Source organism: Macrobrachium nipponense, chromosome 16 (assembly GCF_015104395.2).
Source record: "Macrobrachium nipponense isolate FS-2020 chromosome 16, ASM1510439v2, whole genome shotgun sequence".
In the NCBI taxonomy this organism is placed as follows: Eukaryota; Metazoa; Arthropoda; class Malacostraca; order Decapoda; family Palaemonidae; genus Macrobrachium; species Macrobrachium nipponense.
This window is the reverse complement of record NC_087209.1, coordinates 56,498,776-56,505,921: the sequence shown is the minus strand read 5'-3', so window position 1 is coordinate 56,505,921 and position 7,146 is coordinate 56,498,776. Positions and strand designations below refer to the sequence as shown.

The 7,146-nt window shown below is 36.1% G+C and overlaps 1 protein-coding gene across 1 annotated transcript in view; it reads left to right on the top strand.

Moving 5' to 3' along the window:
* Window positions 1–5,777: 5,777 nt before the first annotated feature.
* Window positions 5,778–7,146, top strand: part of LOC135195707 (solute carrier family 28 member 3-like) — a 38,532-nt gene continuing 37,163 nt past the window's right edge. Inside the window, exon 1 of the mRNA XM_064222109.1 lies at window positions 5,778–5,859. The gene's annotated coding sequence lies outside the window, so the exon portion shown is untranslated. The remainder of the gene's footprint in view (window positions 5,860–7,146) is intronic.

Genomic DNA, 7,146 nt, shown 5'->3' with positions numbered 1-7,146 from the left:
CTCTCTCTCTCTCTCTCTCTCTCTCTCTCTCTCTCTCTCTCTCTCTCTCTCTCTCTCTGCGCACGGACAAGCGGAAGGTGAATCACATCCATTTGTCCACATGGCCTAGACCATGTTTGGACTTTGTCCCTCGATTCAACACTCGTCCCGAACGAAACCTTTAAGAAGTTAAGGAAGTTGTTATAATACATCGTTTCGTCAACGCTTTCCCTTCTACTCAAGGCTTGAGAACTATATTCACCCTTTCATTTCCATCTCACTTTCTTATCGAGGTGGGAAGCGCTATGACGTCTACTGTATTTAAGTTTTTTTTTCATTTTATTCTTTCCCTTTTCTTGTCGTCTGTGTCTTAACCGCTGTTTTTATTCTTCCCCCTTTCTCGTCTTCTTCTTCAGACCTGGGCTAGGAAAGGGGGCTAAAGATACCAGATAAGAGAGAAAGTAGGAACATCTCCTCTTAGGGAATTTACCAGACCTTCCAGCATCTCGTGGGGTGCGGGGGGTGGGAGGGGGAGGGTGTTGGTGTGACGGGTTCAGGTAAACGGGTTTGAGTGGTATGGAAACCACAGGCCTGTGGTGACTATTTATTTATTTATTATTATATTTAATTTATACATATGCATTATATATATTATATATGTATGTGTATATATACATCTTATATTTATTTTGCCATTTATATATATTTCAATACTGGTAAAAATGTTCTGTTACAACAGAATTCCATCTAATAAAAGGAGCCCATAAAAACACCAAAATATAGAGAGAAAAGTACTACATTTCAGAGACTGCTGTCTCCCTCTTCAGGAAGATGAATGAGAAAAGTTTACAGAAAAGGTGGTATTATACCAAGAGGTCCATCCTCAGGCAAGCCAATTTAGGTCACCCCCGCTGATAATCTTCCTTAAGATTAAAGAAGATTAAAGGAAGGTTATCAACGGGGGTGACCAAAATTGGCTTGCCTGTGGATGGACCTCTTGGTATAAATACCACCTTTTCTGTAAACTTTTCTCATTCATCTACCTGAAGAGGAGACAGCAGTCTCTGAAATATAGTACTTTTCTCTATATTTTGGTGTTTTTATGGGCTCCTTTTATTAGATATTTCTATACATTTACGTATTTTTTTTTTTACTATTTTTTAAACAAAACTGACATTTTATTTCGCATCTTATGAATATGATTAGAAAAAGGTGCGTGTTCTCTCTCTCTCTCTCTCTCTCTCTTGTAATTCTTGATATTCTTTTGTTTGTCTATTCCGTCACATCTCACATTTCGGCCTGACCTTTGTTTTTGCGACGGTCAAGGCTTTATTTATTTATTTATTTATTTGGAAGGTCAGTCTTAACTGAGGTTACTACAGCCTACGTGTCTGTTCTGTTTGATATTTATTATTATTATTGTTATTATTATTGTATTATTATTATTATTGATTATTATTATTTATTATTATTTTATTTTTAAATTTATTATTATTATTATTATTCAAGCTTTATTATTTCGCAGTTAGATATTTCGATATTTGATTAAATATTCAAGTGGATATTCTGGTATTTATTAAGAACTAAGTCGTAAATGGGCAACTTTTTTTTAAAATACTACATATAGATATATATATTATATATATAGATATATATATATATATATATATATATGTACATATATATGTATATATATATATATATACACACACACACACACACATATATATATATATATATACCTAGGAATTTCGGGAATTCCTATGTATGCTCTCATACCCCTGCTCTCTCTCTCTCTCTCTCTCTCTCTCTCTCTCTCTCTCTCTCTCTCTCTCTCTCTCTCTCTCTCTCTCAGCAGAACTGCGATGATCCCCGAATCGGGTGAGGGAAAAAAATATATAAATATAGTCCTATCTAATGGTTCCTGGTCTTATCATATCTTCATTCAAACAGGCTGGCCTCGAGGAGGTAATCTCTAGCTCCCTCTTGGGAGGAACCATTCATTTATATTCTGTAAGATTTTTTTTTTCTCATGATTGTGCAATGGAATCCTACACTCTGTGCAGGAAGAATAAGAAGAAGAAGAAGAAGAAGAAGAAGAAGAAGAAGAAGAAGAAGAGAAAGAGAAGAAGAAGAGGAGGAGAATAGGATGGTGGTCAGGTCAGTTCCAGAACCATTTCGCAACAGGTGTAGTCGACCCTGGGTCCTCTTGTCTTGACATTTTCGACCCCATCGAGATCTTTAGAAACTTTTTTTTTTTGTCCCCATAGATACAGGAAGTCTGTGTGTCTGCGTGTGGTCTTCTGTAGTTATTGGCTTCTATAGTTACTGGCCCCCTTTTTTTAAGTTCGTTTAGGTTTCTGTAGCTCATACTCTCTGTGGTTACTTGCTTCTGTAGTTATTGGCTTCTGTAGTTACTTGCTTTTTTTAGTTGTTGGTTTCTGTAGCTTCATACTTCTGTGGTTACTGGCTTCTGTAGTTATTGGTTTCTGTAGCTACTTACTTCTGTAGTTATTGGTTTTTGTAGTTTTTGGTTTCTGTAGCTACTTCTGTGGTTATTGGTTTCTGTGGCTACTGGTTTCTGTAGTTATTGGTCTATGTAGTTATTGGCTTTTTTAGTTATTGGCTTCTGTATTTATTGTCTTCTGTAGTGATTGTTTCTTTAGTTGTTATCTTTTGTAGTTTTTGTCTTTTGTAGTTATTGTCTTCTGTAGTTATTGGCTTCTTCTGTGGTTTATCGGTGTATGAAGTTATTGTCTTCTGATCACTTATTATAAAGTGATTTCTGCCTTTACTTGAGTGGTGCAGGGCTCGACTCAAGTTTGCTAGGTGAGTGACCTCTTGAGTAATGTTTTCCTCTGCGTCTGAACTTTTTACAAATAGGATTGACTTTCTCTTGTTGCTGAAAATAACAGAGAGAGAAAGTCACAGAGTATCAGGGAAAAAGTACAGAATGTAAGTCACTTTCACTGTGGGGGAAAAAAAGAGACAATATAAAAATATCACTATGTTCAATAGAGTTCTGTGCATTCTTTGTCACCTTTTTTTTGGCAACAAGTTGAAAGGAAGTTAGTGACAATACCTGGGGAACTTGTCAATGTTGGTTTACCTGTCTCTAATGAGACTTATTTGGGTGTTATTGGACTGTCTATATTCCTCACTGTCGAACTTTTTAGTTCCAGATGTCCTTTACTCCTCCTCCTCTCACATCACTGGACTGTGGATCAGTCTCCCAGAGGATGTTGTGCAATATAATAATAAAAAAAAACCTCTGAACCTACGTTCATAATAGATTCCAAACGCATGTCGTACTTTCCCCAAGTCGACTCGACAAAAACACTACCTGGGCATCGTCGTACCCCGAGGCTCAAGGCGTTGTTGTTCTACCTTACGTGCATTTCTGGAGCCGTTCCAGAGGCACTTCTCTCTGTTACTACTTAGTACTACTACTAATGTTACTTACTATGGAGGCATTCTAAGGGCAAGTCCCTTCTGCTACCATAGTACTACTAATGGTACTTACTGTGGAGCCGTTGCAAAGACAGATCTCTTGTATTACTACTACTTATTGCTGAATGTGCAGTTTTCTGTCAAAATCGAGGCTGATTTGAACGACCTCTTAGTTTCTGATTGTCCAAGGGTCCAACTCTCTGTATCTGGCAACTATAATAATAATAATAATAATAATAATAATAATAATAATAATAATAATAATAATAATAGAAAGTTTATTGGTTAAATTGCCCATACTTTTACATGGTTGATACTTGTTCTAAAAGGAGATTCAGTCTATAGTTTGGAAGCAGCATTGCATCTATTAATTATATAAGTACTGATGACAATTATGGTGTTCATTTGAAAGAGGTTACAGAAGGTGAAAGGAAATGCAGAAAGAAAAGGTCACTTAATAGAGATAAAGATTAAGTTATCAAAAGAATGAATGAAGAGACAAAACATACAAGAATTGTAGGGTAGTAATGTATTGTGTCTTCAATTGATTAAGACGTGTTTTCAAAATGTACTCAGCGTTGATATAAAGTATAAAGTATGAAATATATGACTCAAGAAATCTGCAACTTAAGAAATCTGTAACTTAAGAAATCTGTAACTACAGAAATCTGTACCTACAAGAGAGGAATAAAAAAGCTTAAGGAACAGGTCAGGGACGACGACGAAGGTTGATTTTGAAAGACCGAATAAAAGTGGACCCACCTAGTGGACCGGATAAGGGTCCATTGGAAAGCCTCACGACGTGGTGCACTGTAGGCATTACTTAACAGGGTCTTGGCAGCGTCCTTTCCTGTTACTACAGCTTTGCCACGATAGGTCCCGGTGCTTGGCTATAGGCCTATATAAGTCTTATATTCCAATTTAGCATCCTTATTTTAGCCTTTTACTGTATAGTACCTCCACTCCTGTTTCCTTTCTTCAATCTTGCTGTCCAACACCAACTATTACTACTTAGTTCCACCTTTAGTCTTGAGTTAATTGGCTAATAGCAGCTCCCCAGTGCTCGGTTTGTCAGCCCTAACTTTCAGAAAATTTAATCCATATATTCAACTCTCCTTCGCCTCTGGGCAAGAGAAGGGTAGCAGGTTGCACACCCCGTTGCGCTGTTTTATATCGCCGCCTGACATTTCGGTGGAAAGGTCACCAAAGAAGCAACGCCTACTTCTTCAGGAAGTCAATTTATCTGGTTATTTTGATCGCCTCTAATTGGCTCGTCATCAACGCGTCACCTACCCCGAAGGCGCTAGTACTAAACAGGATAATGCTGGTACTAGACGCCGAACGGTAAATGTATTAAGCAGCCGGCTCGCTCGAAGATATCGTTTATTATTATAATTTGTCGACTGCATGATATCGAAATGGGTGTGCATAATACTTTGATTCCCGAGGGAACTAGTACTAAACGCTGCGTCCCGAGGAGGAGCTTCCGCCATCTTTATAGTACTAGACTCGGAGTAAAACCAGTCAAAGTAACACCATTTATTCTATTAGAAGGCGACTTGGTGGACGCAAAAGTTCAGAGAATTGGAAGACCAAAAGGATACTGTCATTTTATCATGAGTAGGCAAGCTCTGTAGACGTAACATTTCGGAGAATTGAAATTCGTGTGAATGAAGTTGAAAATAGAACAGGCTCAAGACAGCACACCTTGGATTCCTGTCAAAAAAAAAAAGCATCGTTGGCAACTCTCCCTGGCTGGAGTTACCAGGAAACGAAGGCTTTTTTTTATATATATATTATAATATAAACTCTCTTCATTTCCCAAAAATACAAAGAAACAGAAAGGGAAATACTGTGAATTCAAGACTAAAAATTACGTATTACTCAACAAAAAGCATCGTTGGCAACTCTACCTGGCTGGAGTTACCAGAATACGTAGGATGGTTTTTATATGTTTATAAACCACATTTTCCAGAAAAAAAAGAAAGAAAATACTGCACCTGAATTAAAAAGATAAAAATTACGTATTAAAGATCTACGTGGCTAAGATTGGCATCGTAAAGACGGCAAATAGCCCAGTCCCGAAGGCGTCTACCTGGACTCGGTAATAAGCCTACAAAAGCAACAAGACTCGGTAACCCCACAAAGCCACAATACCTGTCAGTGTGTGTGTTGAAGTCGCCGAGGTTGGATGTACGTCCCACGCTCTCGGCTTGTCTCCTTACGCTAATTGTGTGTGCTCTTTATAAACAATGATGTGAGACGTCACCTCGTGGATTTCAATTGTTTATTTGCGACGCTGGATTTATGAGGAATAGGTCGTTGCAGTTTCTGGTGAAAGGGATTAAATCATCTCGAGACGACTGTGGACACCAGATATTTTTTTCCTATTTTCTTCTGAGACGCAGATTTCCTCTGAAGTGATTTTTGGTAAGACGGACATCAATGTTTTTCTTTTTTATTGTAAATAAATAAATATTCTCAAACTACTTTTTCGACATTTCAAAGCATATATATGCTTGAAGAAGTGCTTTACTCAAAAATGGTGAGGTCGTAATTAGTGGTGTTTCGCAAGGCCGATGAAATTAGCCAGTACGTAATACATATATATATATATATATATATATATATATAATTATATCTATATATATATATATATATATATATATATATATATATATGTGTGTGTGTGTGTGTGTGTGTGTGTAAATATATATATATATATATATATATATATATATATATATAAATATATATATATATGTAAATATATATATGTATATATATGTGTAAATATATATTTATAGATTTATATAGTTACTTCACACATTTAAAAAGTGCAATTCTATTTACTTGAGAGCGTGTGAAACAATATAAATTGCTTAGGCATTAAGAAGACTCTTATTTGCGAGGTAATGAGATATAATGTAATCACCTTCACCACGTCATGTTCATGTACCACTCATAAAGTTTCATATCCTAGACATCTCACATATTCTCATCATTCAATATGACCTACGGGCTGCTCTTAGGAACAAGAGCACGCGCTGGCATAAGGCCAGCTTAATCTCAAACAACAACAGCAGCAAAGATGTAATCATATAAATGGAATGTGAATGACAGTAAAAGTAGATTTCAATTTATTTTAAAAAATGGATGATATTTTAAGGTTTAGTCTGGATGGTTGAAAAGGTTTTGTATATATGTATAATATACATATCAGAATTATATATTTTCTAAAGTATACACATGCGTGAGGAGGTTAACATACAGTTGTGGATGTACTGAATACGTCAGTCCATTGTATGTTAGAAAAATGTTGATATATTGGCCATGCACTTGTGAACCATATTTAAATGCAATGTTTAATTCCCACTTTAGAAATAAAACTGAATTTATACGTGAGTTTGTCTCAGGTGTGAATGCAACTGTGTGTATTTTGCCCTGTATAAATACACCGGAATTTAAACATACATTTGTGTATCATTTCTAAATGCAACTGTGTTCATTTTCCACTGTAGGAATGCACGGTAAGTCTAACATACATTTGTATTTCATTTCTTTGTTAATGTAACTGTGTATTTTCCGCTGTAGAAATACACGGGAAGTCTAAGATCCATTTGTATTTCATTTCTTTGCTTAATGTAACTGTTTATTTTCCGCTGTAGAAACACACGGGAAGTCTAAGATCCATTTGTTTTCATTTCTTTCTTAATA